This window comes from Convolutriloba macropyga, chromosome 7, assembly GCF_964194025.1.
Source record: "Convolutriloba macropyga chromosome 7, txConMacr16.3, whole genome shotgun sequence".
NCBI lineage: Eukaryota > Metazoa > Xenacoelomorpha > Acoela > Convolutidae > Convolutriloba > Convolutriloba macropyga.
This window is the reverse complement of record NC_134474.1, coordinates 66,807,772-66,823,137: the sequence shown is the minus strand read 5'-3', so window position 1 is coordinate 66,823,137 and position 15,366 is coordinate 66,807,772. Positions and strand designations below refer to the sequence as shown.

Genomic DNA, 15,366 nt, shown 5'->3' with positions numbered 1-15,366 from the left:
TTTTCTTTATTTCAATCTCTTGATAAGTTTTATGTAATTTAACAAGATATAAGTAAAATTGAGTCAAATTTTGGTGTTCTTGATCCAACATCTGTTTTAATTTGGTAGTTTTATTGACCATATGTTATTCCAGATTAGGGAGTGTGGACAGATTGGAAAACCAATAAAACTTAAGTGCCAGGGCTCCAAATTGAGAATTATTGTGTCTGGTATGAAATTTGTGTCTTGGGGAAAACTCTAAAAAGTGACAAAATTTTAACGGGAAAAACTGATGTCCGACTGAACTTTACAGCGTAACTTAGGCAAAATGATAGAATGAGCAGTCTATTTCCCTTATATACTTAAGAAAACTAACTTCTCTTTTTTTGTGAAGGAAATTCTCTTTTTTTTTTTTTACTTTACTTTAATAAACAGTTTTCCTGTTCTGTTTCTGTTCTCCTGATGGTTTCATAGCACTAACAATAACTAGAGCTGTATGTTTATAATGTTCATCTAGTTTCATCCAATCTGGACTTGTTTTGTCGAGCTCTGATTTGTTGAAGGCTGACTGAAGATTAATTTTAAACTTGTGCATATGACAAAATATGCTTTTGTTTTTTTTTTGTTTCGCAAGTTTTGGTTGCGGCGTTTTTGATGGGTTGGCCGAGTTTTAGGTATTATTATGTCTACTACATGCGCCAACATGTGTTTTTCATTTCCATAAGCATTTCACTGTGGTTGTATCGGCTTCTCTGATTGGTCAGTCGAGTTTAAGCTTTAATACCGTTTTGCACATGTTTGAACACGTGTTGTTTTATTATCACAGACAAGGTGTGGTCTGTTTTTATTACCATAAACAATTTAGTGTGGTCGTCTCCGACTCTCTGATTGGTCAGTCGAGTTTAAGCTTTATTACCGTCTTGCACATGTTTGAACACGTGTTGTTTTATTATCAAAGACAAGGTGTGGTCACAAGTTTGAGTTTGTGTTTAAAAAGAAAGTAGTATGTCGTCGTCTCAAGATTACTTTGATTTTTATCACGATATAGCGCGTTCTGAAAAACGATATGTTGTTGCCTGTGTGAAAACATATGATAACACTGGAACTTATATATCGCTGAAACTTTTCAAAAAGGAAAACGGAGAGAACGAATTTCGTTTCAACCAAAAACTCACCCTCTCTATGCAGGAATTGGAGCAAGTAGGAGAAAATATTGATGCTATCAGAAGAATAGCTCTCTCCAAGTTTGCGAACGAGCAGAGCAGTTCCGGCAAAAGGAAATTACAGCCAGGTTTCAATTTAGAAACGAATGGTCAAAGTCGTAGCTGCAGATTCAAAAAATCAAAAAAAGCCTCAGAGAGTGATAAAGAGAATTAAATAGCAAAAGAAAATGGTTGAAGCAATGTTTGAACGTACGCCTGAATATTTTCGACAATTCCAAAAACTTTTTCGATATTTTATTTGCAATACTGAGCCTCAATTTGATTCTAATCTTACAAAAAACTTCGCATACAGCCAGCATAAAAATGGAGATCATTGCAAAATACAACAATTTCATTACCATGTCATTGCTGCTTTTGATCAATTACCGCAGTCCTTCAAGGATACATCTTCTAAACCATATACAATACCATGTCTCTTCACTTGTTTTCAACTGCTCATTCGGGGATCTTCTCACATAGTGCATTATGGCGAAGTGATGGAAAAACTTCAAGAGGCAGTCAGTTATAACAACCAGCATAATCTCACTGTTTCAATTTCCAAGAAAAAATTACCAAATGTCAACATGATAATGACACAGAATGTTCAAACACAAACTGACTTTTTGCCTACTTGTACGATTGAAAGATTTTATAGTATTTATAATGGTGGTATGTACGGGGAGCTTTCAAAAATACTTGATATATTAAATAGTGGCTATGGTTGTTTGCATGTTGATAATAGTTTGATTTTGATAAATTTTAATATGGAATCGAAATCTTTTAATTAACAATTGTCTTGTTCTCTTGTCTTTGAAGAAAGAATTGAGCAAAAAAAAAAATTTAATTTAAAACATATTAGAGCATATGATTAGCAAAGCGTAGCAAGTCAATATCGTTCATATTCAACATCAAAGGATATTCGTAACCAAACATCACATGCGCAATATAAATGCAAAAAAGTCCACAGAGTTTTGAGTTTTGATTTTGAACTGGTTTAAGTTTGAGTACTTGAGTTACTTCATTGTAAAACTGTATTAGACGGGAATACAGTATTTGGTAGTTTTGTATCGGGAGTCCAAGTGGGTCAGCCAAATAAACTTTGTTTTCGTGAAACCAAATAACCATCCAATGACTTCCTTCATATTGCGCTGGTGAAGCATTAACTACAACAAATCCTTTTCTTGTTAGCTTTGGAAAATTGTCCGCTGCAAAAACTCCATAAAAATAATATTTCAAATGAATACATTTTCCCAACAAATAGCGTATTTCATCACTATCCATCGGTGGGGTAGGTGATAATTGAGTTTTTTGTCACCTTTCGTTCCGAATTAACATAAAACGTTGAGCTTCTTTCGCCCAGAAATAAAATTTCTACGTTGGCTGCCAATGCTCCGTCAAATGTAAGTTGAACAGAAATTGAGCAATTTGTAAGTTCTGGATGAATGAAATCATGAGAGGCCTCTTGCGTTGAAGTTAAATCAAAAGCTAGAATAAAGTGATCGGGATAATTGTCCAGAGTTATGCCATGCCCACCTATGTCAAGAAAATCCAAGGCTTCCAGAGTATTGAAGTAAATGCGGTGGTTAAAAGTTGTTGAGACAGGAGTTCCAACAATAGGTTGACCATTTCTATAGACAACAATCTGGCTCAAATTAAATTTCTGGTAGTGAAAAGGATTAGTGCGATTAGTTCCGAGGTATGCTTGATTTGTTGCCATTGCAATTATCATACGTCGTACAGGTTCTTTCGAGAAAATATCCTCATGGCTCCAACTTCTTATTCCAGTTGTAGCTAAAAAAGTTCGTGGTAATACTTCTGTATAGCGATACACGGCAGGCGTTTTTAGTAGAGTTTTCTCAATTGCAGTCAAAACATGATCCGCTACTGTCATTTTTCTAACGTAGAGATTAGCTTCAATTATTTTAACTTTGTAATGTTTGTTTGACTCTGAAATTACAGCAAAATCATTTGTAGACCTTCTAAATGAAATTCGCAGAGTAACACCACTAAGTAGGTGTTTATCACAAGTTAAAATATCACTCGCCGGCTTTCCAATAAAATAGTTTTCCTGGGAATTAGCAACAAGAGCTTTTCTGGCCGCTACGTCGTCCGCGCGACCATCGGTGCCATCAATTTTAGCTGGCTCATCCTCGTAATAATATCCCTGACAAACTAGCCATGTGTTTTTTGCAGTTTTTCCTGAAGAAAATTCCGTTTCAATGAATGCCTTGTGCGCATAGTTTCCGTTCGTGTTGGAAATTTTAACACCGTTAGCAGATACAGTGCATTCTGAAAATAAAGAATGTAATGCGTTATTGCTTAAGTATGGCGCGTCTGTATTTGTTGCATCAGTTCCTGTCCTCAAATCGCCGTCATTGTTCCGGGAGATTTTGCATTTTATTTCAAGGAGAAGTTTTTGTAAATCTATGAAATTGTTCCTGTCACCCAAAACTTCAAACTCAAGCATTGGACCATCCGGGGAATATGATGGCCCGACTTTTTGAGTAAAAGCATTGTCAAAAGTAATAAGCAGAGGCTGTTTTTCAAACAAATCAAGTGTGGTGTGTGTTGCCTCTGCGGGCAGTAAATTAGTAATCATTTTGAACTTTAGAAAAGAAATTTGACCGACTTCTCGTCAAAGGCTTTTTCTTACGAATGCGTTGTTTTGGCTTTTCACCGTTGGGTTTTAATTTACGCATTCTTCCTGTTTTTGATCCACCCACTTGTTTTCTTACAGTTTTTTGCACAGTCGACTTTATTGCTTGTTTTGGAGACTTTTTCTTCGTAACCACATCTACCAGCTCAGGAGCTGCTTGAACAATTAATTCACGTCCAATCTTTTTGGCTACAGGCCAAAGAAACTTTCTTGCTATCGGTAATGCGGCTCTACCAATACCTGCTGCTAAAGCTCCAAAACCACTTCCTCGTTGGCGATAGTGTCCTGAAAAGTATGGTGACACCGATTGCTGTTGATAGTAGGCTTCCATTTAGTCGAATTTTTTAAAATTTAATGTCAAAATAACTTTTCCTGTTCCAGCGAATGGAACTAATTGTCCGGTTTCTGTCCGCAATTGAATTTCAATTGACTGAAAGTTTTTTGATAATAACTTTTTGTATTCCAAATTGCTGAAAACAATTCTGTGTGTTGGCTCTATTTCGCAGGGGCTACCGTTTTTCAGGCGTTGTTTTGAATCAATGACTCGAATAAGAGGAGCTTTAGTATCACCGACGTATTGATACTCAATTATGTTAACGTAAATAAAAATCAGTTGCTTCCCTGCAGACAAATCAAAAGGATAATCACCAGCAAAAGTTTTTTCTTCGTCATCTGTCATGGTCAGATTTTCAAAAGTTTCCAACATCTTGTATCCAATATGATAACCAGACCCATCATGGATGCCGTTGAAACCTAGTATACTCGGAATTTCGTTATCCGGAAAAGTAATTCCTTCGTTTTTACCAAAAAATAGGAATAAAACTCCATTGATTTTGTTATATTGATAGTCAAAATGAGGCAATCCAGTAGCTGTTTTCAAGGATCTCAAAAAGATGGTCACGGTTTTCATAGGAACCAATTCCAATGATAGCTCGTTCTCCTCCGTATGGTCTGGAGACAGCATCAAATGGAATACTTTTCTCATAAAACTTAAGGCCTTCAGAAGAAAATATCTTCAAAATCACTTTTGTTCACTTGATTTATTTTTGCCGGGAAGATAATTTCACTTAGTGCAACTCGCCAATCCCCCTCCAAATTAATTTCTTCATTGAAATAATTTTTGAATGAGGACAACGTGTTTTGAGGAAAAATATTCATAGATGCTGATGAAACTAAGTGAACCGTGAATTCATTCATGTTTTGTTATTTCACTACTATTGTCTCTAACTTTGACCAACTCTAACTCATAGAATTTTCCTTTGAGTGGCTCTTGGGATGCGTCAATGAGACTATAAGTAGGGGGATTGGTTGTAGGTATATCGTAAATTTCGAAAACTTCGTTGGTAAATGTTTGCTTGTATCCTTTTCTAAAAGGAAGATCCACTTTCGATATTCGCACAAAGTCCCCAACGTAAAATTTTGGTCGGCGAACTAGTTTTGCTGACGTATTAAAAATTAATGATGTCAAGTAAGGAACGTCTTTCTTTGTCACTTTATTGGGCGCCAATTTCGTTACTCTGTTGACTCTAGAGTTAATGGTTTGTACAAAGCTCTGCAATTGATTAATATACGAGTATGTCCATTTGTCCTCTAAATACTTGTATATCAAACTCTTGAGCGATCGTATATTTCTTTCCGCAAATGCAGATTTTTTCTCGCTGAAAGTTTTATAAACTTCAATATCTTTTTTCTGACAAAGATCGCTGAAGGAGCCCTTAAATTCTGTACCAGCATCTACCCACACTTTTTTAGGTTGCTTGTTCTTTATCATTTTCTTAAACGCATCTGCTGTTGTTGTGGCGTATTTTGATTTTAAGGGTTCGACTCGTAAATAACGTGAAAGACAGTCCACCGCAACCAACAAATACTTTACATCTTTGTTCTCTTTTGCTAATTTATCCACATAAGCCAAGTCTAGGGACCAAATCTCGTTTATATCGTATGCAATAACTTTCAGTGTTGGAAATCTTTTTCTATATTTCTTATGCTTTGTGTGGGCATTTTTACCCTCTAGAAACAATTTCACTTTACTTGGTTTCAATTTTGTGCTTTTTTGTAGATTTTTTACGCTTCCGTATGCTGCGGGACCTTTCGTATACTTTAATTCAAGCAATTTTTTCTCATTCGTCAAAAGATTCCCAGTTTTTCTCCTCTTGCTGAGTTCTGTCTTCCTTTGAGGTTTCGAAACCACTTCCGGCGTCTGAGGATTCCTCTGTAAGTAATTGACTGGTTTCTTCGTGCTTGGTTCTTTTTGTCGCAAAAGTTTTATTTTTCTTTTTTTGTTTGGTAACTCTTTGAGTTCTTTTCCGGATCGCAGTTTTAGCATTAGAGTTGATCACCAAGTCTTCTTTTATGTTTAAGGCCTCTAGAATTTTGAAATAATCTGGATTACTTAATTTTTTAGTTGGTTGCTGCAAATCATAGAGAAAAATAGGTACATTTATTCCTGTCGCTGTTCCGTCAACAATGAAATTTTCATTTTCGTCTATAATAACGTTTTTTGATTCGTTTATGAGGTTAACTATTTTTTCCGTCCTGGTAAATTTTGGTGGCGCTAGCATGTTGAGAGTTTGAAGAATTTTGTCTGCATGTACTTTTGACAACTCTGTGGGATCAGTGGTTTCCCTCGTATCAAAAGTTTCTTGGTTCTCTTTGTCAGTGTTTTCATTTGGTCGCATACGGTTCAAAAACGAAAATTGAGCACCTCTATGCTCAACTCTGGGATCATTTAGAATTTGTGAGGAATATGGTTGCTCCTTCATAAACTGATTTTTGGGAATCAAAATAAATTCTTCAGCAGTTGACATTGCTTAACTCAAATGGATGAAACAAAATTTAATAATGAGCTGAATTAGTTCGAAACCGGTTTTTGTTAGTAAAAGTGCTCGTCGTTTATCCGTCGATGAATTTTTCTTGAGAACGCCTTCAAATATGTGTCTGTAATTTTCTAAGTCTCTTACTGTCACTCTAACATGGCCCAGTAAAACATTGTGAAGACATTCACATAAAACCAGTATAACATCACTATCACAACTACGCAAGTATTTCCTTAACTGGTTTGGCTGCAAATGTACCATTTGCTTCAGTATAGATAATTTTTTCTCTTTCATTGTGTAGTGGAGTTGTTTCTGCTTTATCAGATGGAAGATAAAAAACTGTAGGACCTGGCTCAGTAATATTTGCACAATATCGTAAACAATCAGAAGTTTTTGGATCAAGATCGATAAGCAAATGCCCAAAGGGTTCTTTCGTTGCCAAGTGATAGCAGTGTTTTAAAAATTTAACAAGGTTCAACTGTTTGCCTAAAAATTCAACTTGTTGAATGTCGCGAGCTGATTTGAACAAAATGATGTGTGTCGTGTTCAAGTCTATTGTACGAGACCACTTGCTCTGTTGATAAAGGTTGTGCTTTATATAGATAACATTAATATTTTTGTGACGCCCTGCAGTGGCCAATTTAACAAATTCTTTGTCATTATAAATTTCTTCGCACGAGTCGTCTATTATCAGAAGACAGTTTGCAAGGCTATTCAAAAATTCTAAATTGACGTATTTTTTAAACGTAACACCAAGTTTTTTCTCCATTTTGATGTATATTTGTTGCATTTCTCTGTATAAGAAAATAATGTTGCTAAATTTTGGGAAAAATGTGTTTCCACTCAGCATTTTGAAAATTAACTCTGTTTTGCCACAACCTGAAGGCCCTACAACGGCCATGAAGACCCTATCTTGTGTAGATATAATTTTATTCATAGTCTTGGATTCGGTAATATGTAACCAACTAAACTAGACAATATTGATATCCAAACTGAAGTTTCTTCACAATTTGGTTTTAAAATGGTTAATTTAACAATACAAAGTGATATCAGCACTAAAATAACAAACATTTGCACAAAAAATACAACTTCTGACCGTGGCAACGTTGTTTGATTGCAAAATTTCCATGATGATTTGCTGCTGCTTTCTTTTTCAAAAAAACTTTCTTCTACAACAGCGTCAACTTGATCAACTGTTACTCCCTCCATCTCAAGACAAAATAATTTTTTTTAAAAATGTATTGAGAAAAAGATCACTCTACATAAAACAATTCATAGCAATTGAACTCAGATAGAAAGTCTTTCATATGAACCATAAAGCACTCAGAAAGTCTCTCAGTTTTGTCATAATGAACAATTTTGTGCACCCTTTCTTCCTTCACCAAGTGTTGAATCTCTTTTGGTAGTAAAGGATCGTTCAATTTCTTCACCAACCGGGTGCTTCGACATCAGTAAGAGTCTCGGAGGACAGACTCTGGGTTGAGTTTTTGACATTCTGCTTTCTCCACTGAAGAAAAGGTTCAATATAATATACTAAATGAGTAAATGAGCGAATTTCGTCCTCAGTCAGCAACAATTTAACTTTTCTCTGTAAAAACTGGTTTCCGGTTTTTATGGTTTCGTCTTTGGAAATTGAAAGACTCAGATTCCCGTCCCCCGTAATCAAGGCGCAAATTGTTGAACTCGGTGACAAGGGTGCTTCCACTTTCGTCAACTCCTCTCTCATTTGTTAACCAATTGAAATAGAATATGGCCTTTTCTTTTGCACAATGTTTGTTGAAAAGACTTTTGCCCTTTGAATGATTTTGACAGTTTTGTGTAAAGTAGTTCACAGATATCGAAGGACACGCAAGTGAATTCAGATCAATGATAGAGCACTCAAGCAAATCTGACAACAATTTTACTTTTTCTTCTCCCTTAGCGTAGAAAATTGCACCCGGATTCCTCAAACGAACGCTTTGAATTATTTGTGTAAGATAAATATAAGGATAGTTTCCTGTGTTCCACTCAATGCCGTGCAAATTTCTAGTCAACCAACTGAAAGACTGCTTTTGTTGAGTTGTTAACTCACTATAACTTGTTGGAGGTAAAAATGATACGCAGTCAAGATAGTCCTCAGTGCAAACACCAAGTTCTTTAACAATAAATTTTTCTTTTCTGTGACGAAACCCTTCAACGTCTAACACAACTGTTTTGCTGCTCAGCATTCCAATAAATGAAAAATTGACGGATGAAAGACCTTTATATATAAGCAAAACAATATTCCCGACAAATGACCGCTAAAACAGTTGCTGCTTTTCCACGGAAGTATATAAGAGTAACCAGGTCCTTGGTTATATATTTCGTATATGAAACCACCTGCGTCGTGTAAAATAGCGTGCAAACGTAAAATTTTTGATACTTTTAAATACTTGTCGATAGATGAATTGTCAATGCCAATTAGACCTCCATATGGACGCAACTTTAGAGCAATATCATGATCAAAGCAGTCCAACTCACTAAAGTATTCACTTGCTGCCAGGAAATAGTTTAATCTTACTGATTTTTCAGGATAACGTGTGGAAATGGATAAGTATTTCTCGTGAATGTTTTCCAAACAGTTTCTACAAACAACTGGTTGATCAAAACGCATGCCAAGTCTTTTTTCACTTACCAAACTGCAACCCTACAAAATTTTTAATGCTTTTCTCTGAAGAGTCTAAACCATTTATTATTAACAATCTATAAACAACGAGTGAATAAGATTTTGTCATTCTAATAATAGCTACAGACTAACTTATTCAGTTTTGAATTTTATCATTTTAACCACTAAGAACCAATAACCGCAATGCTAACTGCATGTTGTTTTTGTTCATGAATTCTCCCATTGGTTATGATAAGACATAGAACAACGCATTTGTATACTGTCTGTAGTCACTCTCCTTTAGCCTTACAAGACATAAGGTTAAGTTTCAAAATTTGCTCTTTTCTGATTGGCTAAGATAAAAACCAAGTGTGTCCAACTATTATGCTCAACGTGACAAGTATAATTTTGAGCTATTCTTAGAACCAACAAGCCTTAACATGTAGGAAAAACAATCCAACACAAATAATCATTCTCTTTCAATTCTTGGATACTGTTTGGTTGCTCTCAAAATCCAAATCTTTGCTCTACAATCAACTTAAATTGTTTGCAAAATCTTTTCACAGTCTTTCCTCATTTCTTTTTCTCTTTCTTTACTATTGTTAACAATCTGGTTATTCTCAAAACGTGACTTCAAAAGACTATTATAGCGCAGTTGATATAGCCTGATACTCAATTCGTAACTTTTAGAACAAATTGTTTTATCTTTTGATTATATAGGAAAGCTGACCAAAAATTTTCACGAGCTGATAAACTACAACAATTTATTAACCGTAAAACTGTCTTCAAAGTTTTAAAATGTCTCCGGTGGCAATTTTTCTGAAAGAAGAGACCAATCCCGATTTGAGAACAATAGCATATGAAACTTACAAAAAAGAGAAAGTCGTTATTGTTAAACAAGAGTTGCGGGACAAAGAGTGGATTACAATTAACCACATGGCGCTACCAATTGTGGTTTTTGACTATATTCAATCATTCAGATTTGAAAAGGCGCTGATGAAAGGAGCACAGTACACGATCGATCATGTTACCGGCTACGTAAGAGAATTTGTGTTCAATCCAGAGACGATAGATGAAAATGTTAGGAAAATTCTTTATGACTATGATATCAAAGAGATTCCTTTATACGAAAATCAGGAGGGCTACTGGAGGGACCTAGAAATTATCGATAGTTTTTGGCGGATTCCAACAAGCCCCGAAAGTCCAGACAATACAACTCGGTCAAATTCTCCACTACCAGACTCAACGCCAACTCCCTCAACTCCCGAGGTCGCGGAGGTTTCCATAATTGCCAGCAGCAGTCTTGAGACGCCACCAGTGAGCCTTTGCTTTGCTCCAAAGAAACGAAAACTCGATATCAACTTCTAAAACTCAATTAAAGACATTGTTTCTTTTGTTTCTCAGATCTTCTAGTGTGAAATTTATTTTGTTAGTATCGTTTGTTCCGTGTTATTTAGCCTAACATTTGAAATTGAATTTTTTGTTTTCACTGCACTTTTAATTTAACACAGAAAACAGAATACACATTCTATTGAACATGCGATATCGTGATAAAAATCAAAGTAATCTTGAGACGACGACATACTACTTTCTTTTTAAACACAAACTCAAACTTGTGACCACACCTTGTCTTTGATAATAAAACAACACGTGTTCAAACATGTGCAAGACGGTAATAAAGCTTAAACTCGACTGACCAATCAGAGAGTCGGAGACGACCACACTAAATTGTTTATGGTAATAAAAACAGACCACACCTTGTCTGTGATAATAAAACAACACGTGTTCAAACATGTGCAAAACGGTATTAAAGCTTAAACTCGACTGACCAATCAGAGAAGCCGATACAACCACAGTGAAATGCTTATGGAAATGAAAAACACATGTTGGCGCATGTAGTAGACATAATAATACCTAAAACTCGGCCAACCCATCAAAAACGCCGCAACCAAAACTTGCGAAACAAAAAAAAACAAAAGCATATTTTGTCATATGCACAAGTTTAAAATTAATCTTCAGTCAGCCTTCAACAAATCAGAGCTCGACAAAACAAGTCCAGATTGGATGAAACTAGATGAACATTATAAACATACAGCTCTAGTTATTGTTAGTGCTATGAAACCATCAGGAGAACAGAAACAGAACAGGAAAACTGTTTATTAAAGTAAAGTAAAAAAAAAAAGAGAATTTCCTTCACAAAAAAAGAGAAGTTAGTTTTCTTAAGTATATAAGGGAAATAGACTGCTCATTCTATCATTTTGCCTAAGTTACGCTGTAAAGTTCAGTCGGACATCAGTTTTTCCCGTTAAAATTTTGTCACTTTTTAGAGTTTTCCCCAAGACACAAATTTCATACCAGACACAATAATTCTCAATTTGGAGCCCTGGCACTTAAGTTTTATTGGTTTTCCAATCTGTCCACACTCCCTAATCTGGAATAACATATGGTCAATAAAACTACCAAATTAAAACAGATGTTGGATCAAGAACACCAAAATTTGACTCAATTTTACTTATATCTTGTTAAATTACATAAAACTTATCAAGAGATTGAAATAAAGAAAAAGTAAGTCAGCTATATGTTTTTCAAAAACCCAAGACATAGTCTTTTCGACTAAAAAAAGGTTCAAGAATTTTTAAATTGAAAAAAATCAACTTTATGGGACCCCTGAAATTGCAAAATTTTTAAAAGTTTTTCATTAATTCCACAAAACTTTGAAATTTTAACAAGTTTTTATCCCCCGCACAAAATAGCTGGAAATGTCGTAATATTTTGCCCACCAAACAAATTTGCCAAAAATTTCACAAGTTTTTCTCACTGCACAAAATTGACGAAAATTTTACAAGTTTTTGTCCCCCGAAAATTTGAGAAAATTTTACAAGTTTTTGTCCCCGGCACAAATCGAGAAAATTTTTACAAGTTTTTGTCCCTCCGGCAAAATTGAGAGACAAAATTTTTCGACCTCAAAAATGTACCTCACGGATCGTCACGGGTGGGGACGTCCCCACCCGTTACAAAGCGTTGACAAAAATTTTACAAGTTTTTGTCCCCCAAAAATTTGAGAAAATTTTACAAGTTTTTATCCCCGGCACAATTCGAGAAAATTTTTACAAGTTTTTGTCCCTCTGGCAAAATTGAGAGACAAAATTTTTCGACCTCAAAAATGTACCTCACGGATCGTCACGGGTGGGGACGTCCCCACCCGTTACAAAGCGTGTACACGGATTGTCACGGGGGGGGGGGGACGTCCCCCCCGTGACAAAGCGTGAATTTGGTCTTACTACTCCCCGCCCTGAGCTTAATGAAGTTGTCCCCCATGTTTCGCCTAAGCTAAGTAACATGCTTTGTAATTATGCATCTTTGGATACTGATGAACATAGACGTCATTGCGAGTGGGGGGTTTAAATCATCAGATAAAAACCTATTCAATTTCAAAACTTGAGATACTTTTTACGGATACAGGAACGAAGTATTTCATACCGCGTTCAATAATTTTTTTTCATTGGTTTTCTTCAGCAGTTTTGAAAATCCGACTTAGACTTAAGAACAGGAAACTATTGCTTTTTGACGCAGAATTTTTATTGTGGTTTTAATAATATTGTGAAAGAGTCAGAATATAAACTTTTGATGAAAAAATTGTGACGTTTAGGAGCTGCCGTTTATGTTGACGGAGCAGATCTTAATGGACATGGTGAAAGTGGGAGGTGCAAACAGACAAGAGGCTCATGAAAAATTGAGACAGCATTCCATTGAGGCAGGTGCCATGGTTAAACAGAGAGGTGAGATACGAGTCTGTGACAATTTATAGGTAGCATCCCCGAGTGCTAGCATCTCTAAGCCCCAGCTGGGTATTAGCGAAGCGAAGCGCTTGGCTGTCGTTTGAGAGCAGTTTGCGTCCGTTTGTTCATTTCTGCAAGATAACACAGACAACTAAAAAGACCAACATCTTAAGATAAAAAAGACCAACAGGAGTAATATAATTGCCACAAACTTCGGTTGAGAGGAATTTACAAGCCTTAGTCCTGTTGGTCTTTTTTATGCGATTTTTCGTTTGACCGATTTTTTGTCTGAACCATTTGACTTTTCGTCCTCAAAAACGGGATCAACACGTAGCTCTGAACGGGCATTAAGTGCTCTTAGAGCCTCTCAGCTCACTAATCACTATTCTTAGAGGTGGAACCCTTCAATCCCAACCCTCACTTCCCGTCCACCCCGGCAAATTTTTCAGGCCGTAAGGGCTTCGTGTAGCCAAACCCCCCTCCCCCCACTGTTATGTTTGAATCTTTTGGTGTGACTATTGTTGTAGAATTTTGGCTGATTCTGTTATATTAGCCTTTTCCATAAAAACTAGCAAAGAATCCAGTTTTTTAAGCGAAACCCTGAGTTGCAGGACTCGCCTAAAACCTGATCAGGGCAATCTTCTTGAACTACATGGGAAGTCTAGTTATGTAATTTAAATCAATTGAAAGCAATTTTATTAATTTTAAGCGTCATTTTGTGTCTTTGTGTATTTTTTGAACAATTACGTTAATATTGGTAGGAGTTACGTTTGATAGCCTTGTAGTGATATAAAGCTGCTTTTAGGCTCATCGTTTGTTTGTTCAATTCAAATTTTTTGAATTATGAAATTGGGTGCTGTCTTTTATTAATAGCCGCCCTCATCTTCTATAGCGCTCCTATTCTTTTTTACAATTCAAAGAATTTGAATTGTATTGGGGCGCTGTCTTTTTTTAAGATCTGTTCACTTATTTTTATGATTTTTGAAGTCAAATTGGAGTGGTGATTTTGGTCACGCCGAAACAGGAAGTGGAGCGAAAAAGCGAGTGGTTTTGCGGCGTGAAATTTTTTCGCTCTAATTTTAAAGTAGAGTGCGAAAACGATGTTTGAACAGAAATTCGTTTTCTCGCTGGTGGTTTTTTGTTCACATGCGGCAATTTCACTTTGATATTTATTGTTTTTTCGATTTTTTGGATCGGATTTTTTTCTAAATGGTTTTTTCAATCCATTCATAGTCCGTTCTAGGTCTAGTTTTCTGTTAAGTCAATGAAAATTCTTTGAGTTGTACGTCAGGACTTGTCCTGCTATGTTTTTTTCAAGATGTTCACACCTTTTCATGATTTCTGAAGTCAAATTAAAGTAGTGATTTTGGTCACGCCGAAACAGGAAATGGAGCGAAAAAGCGAGTGGTTTTGCGGCGTGGATTTTTTCGCTCTAATTTTAAAGTAGAGTGAGAAAACGGTGTTTGAACAAAAATTCGCTTTCTCGCTAGTGGTTTTTTGTTCACATGCGGCAATTTCACTTTGTTTTTTTTTGCTGTTTTTTCAATTTTTTGGATCAGATTTTTTCTAAATGGTTTTCCCAATCCATTCACAGCTCATTCTAGGCCTAGTTTTTTGTTTAAATTAAATTTTCATTTCTCGCTAGTGGTTTTTTGTTCACATGCGGCAATTTCACTCTGATGTTTACTGTTTTTTCGATTTTTTGGATCGTATTTTTTTCTAAATGGTTTTTCCAATCCATTCATAGTCCGTTCCAGGTCTAGTTTTTTGTTTAATCAATGAAAATTCTTTGAATTGTACGTCAGGACTTGTCCTGCTATGTTTTTTAACTTCTTCGGATAAAAAATGTTTCGCTTTACCTCATTTTGCCGCTTTTTCAACATTTTGCGTGATATCTTTTTGACTTCTCTAGGCTAGTTTCTCTCTTCTCTCATTCTGCTAAAAGTGATTTTGAACATCAGTTGCTCAGCAAAGCAATTCAAAATGAACAGAGTCAATATAGAAAAATGAAGTCAAATAGAAACGGGATAAACCCATAAAGCCCTATTTTAGATGCCCGCTATTTGAGCGTCGTTCCTATAAGTATTAGTTACCATCTCTAATGCTCATTGGTATTGGTAGTAGCCCCTGTAGCGTCTCTCTAAGAAACAGAAGTATGTTCAACAACGAAATGCCATCAAAATAAATCGGACTTAAAAAATGTTTTCAGAATCAACGGCGGCTATTTTCCGGCAATCTCCTGGGTATATATAGAGATTTTGCCACATTTTTGGACTTTCTGATGTCAATAAAATGGCAATTTGGATAAGTG

General features: G+C 35.8%; 1 protein-coding gene across 1 annotated transcript in view; it reads right to left on the bottom strand.

The window, feature by feature from the left end:
* LOC142343269 (dnaJ homolog subfamily C member 7-like) overlaps positions 1-15,366 on the bottom strand; it is a 211,861-nt gene that overhangs the window by 189,175 nt on the left and 7,320 nt on the right. The gene's annotated exons all lie outside the window — the stretch shown is intronic.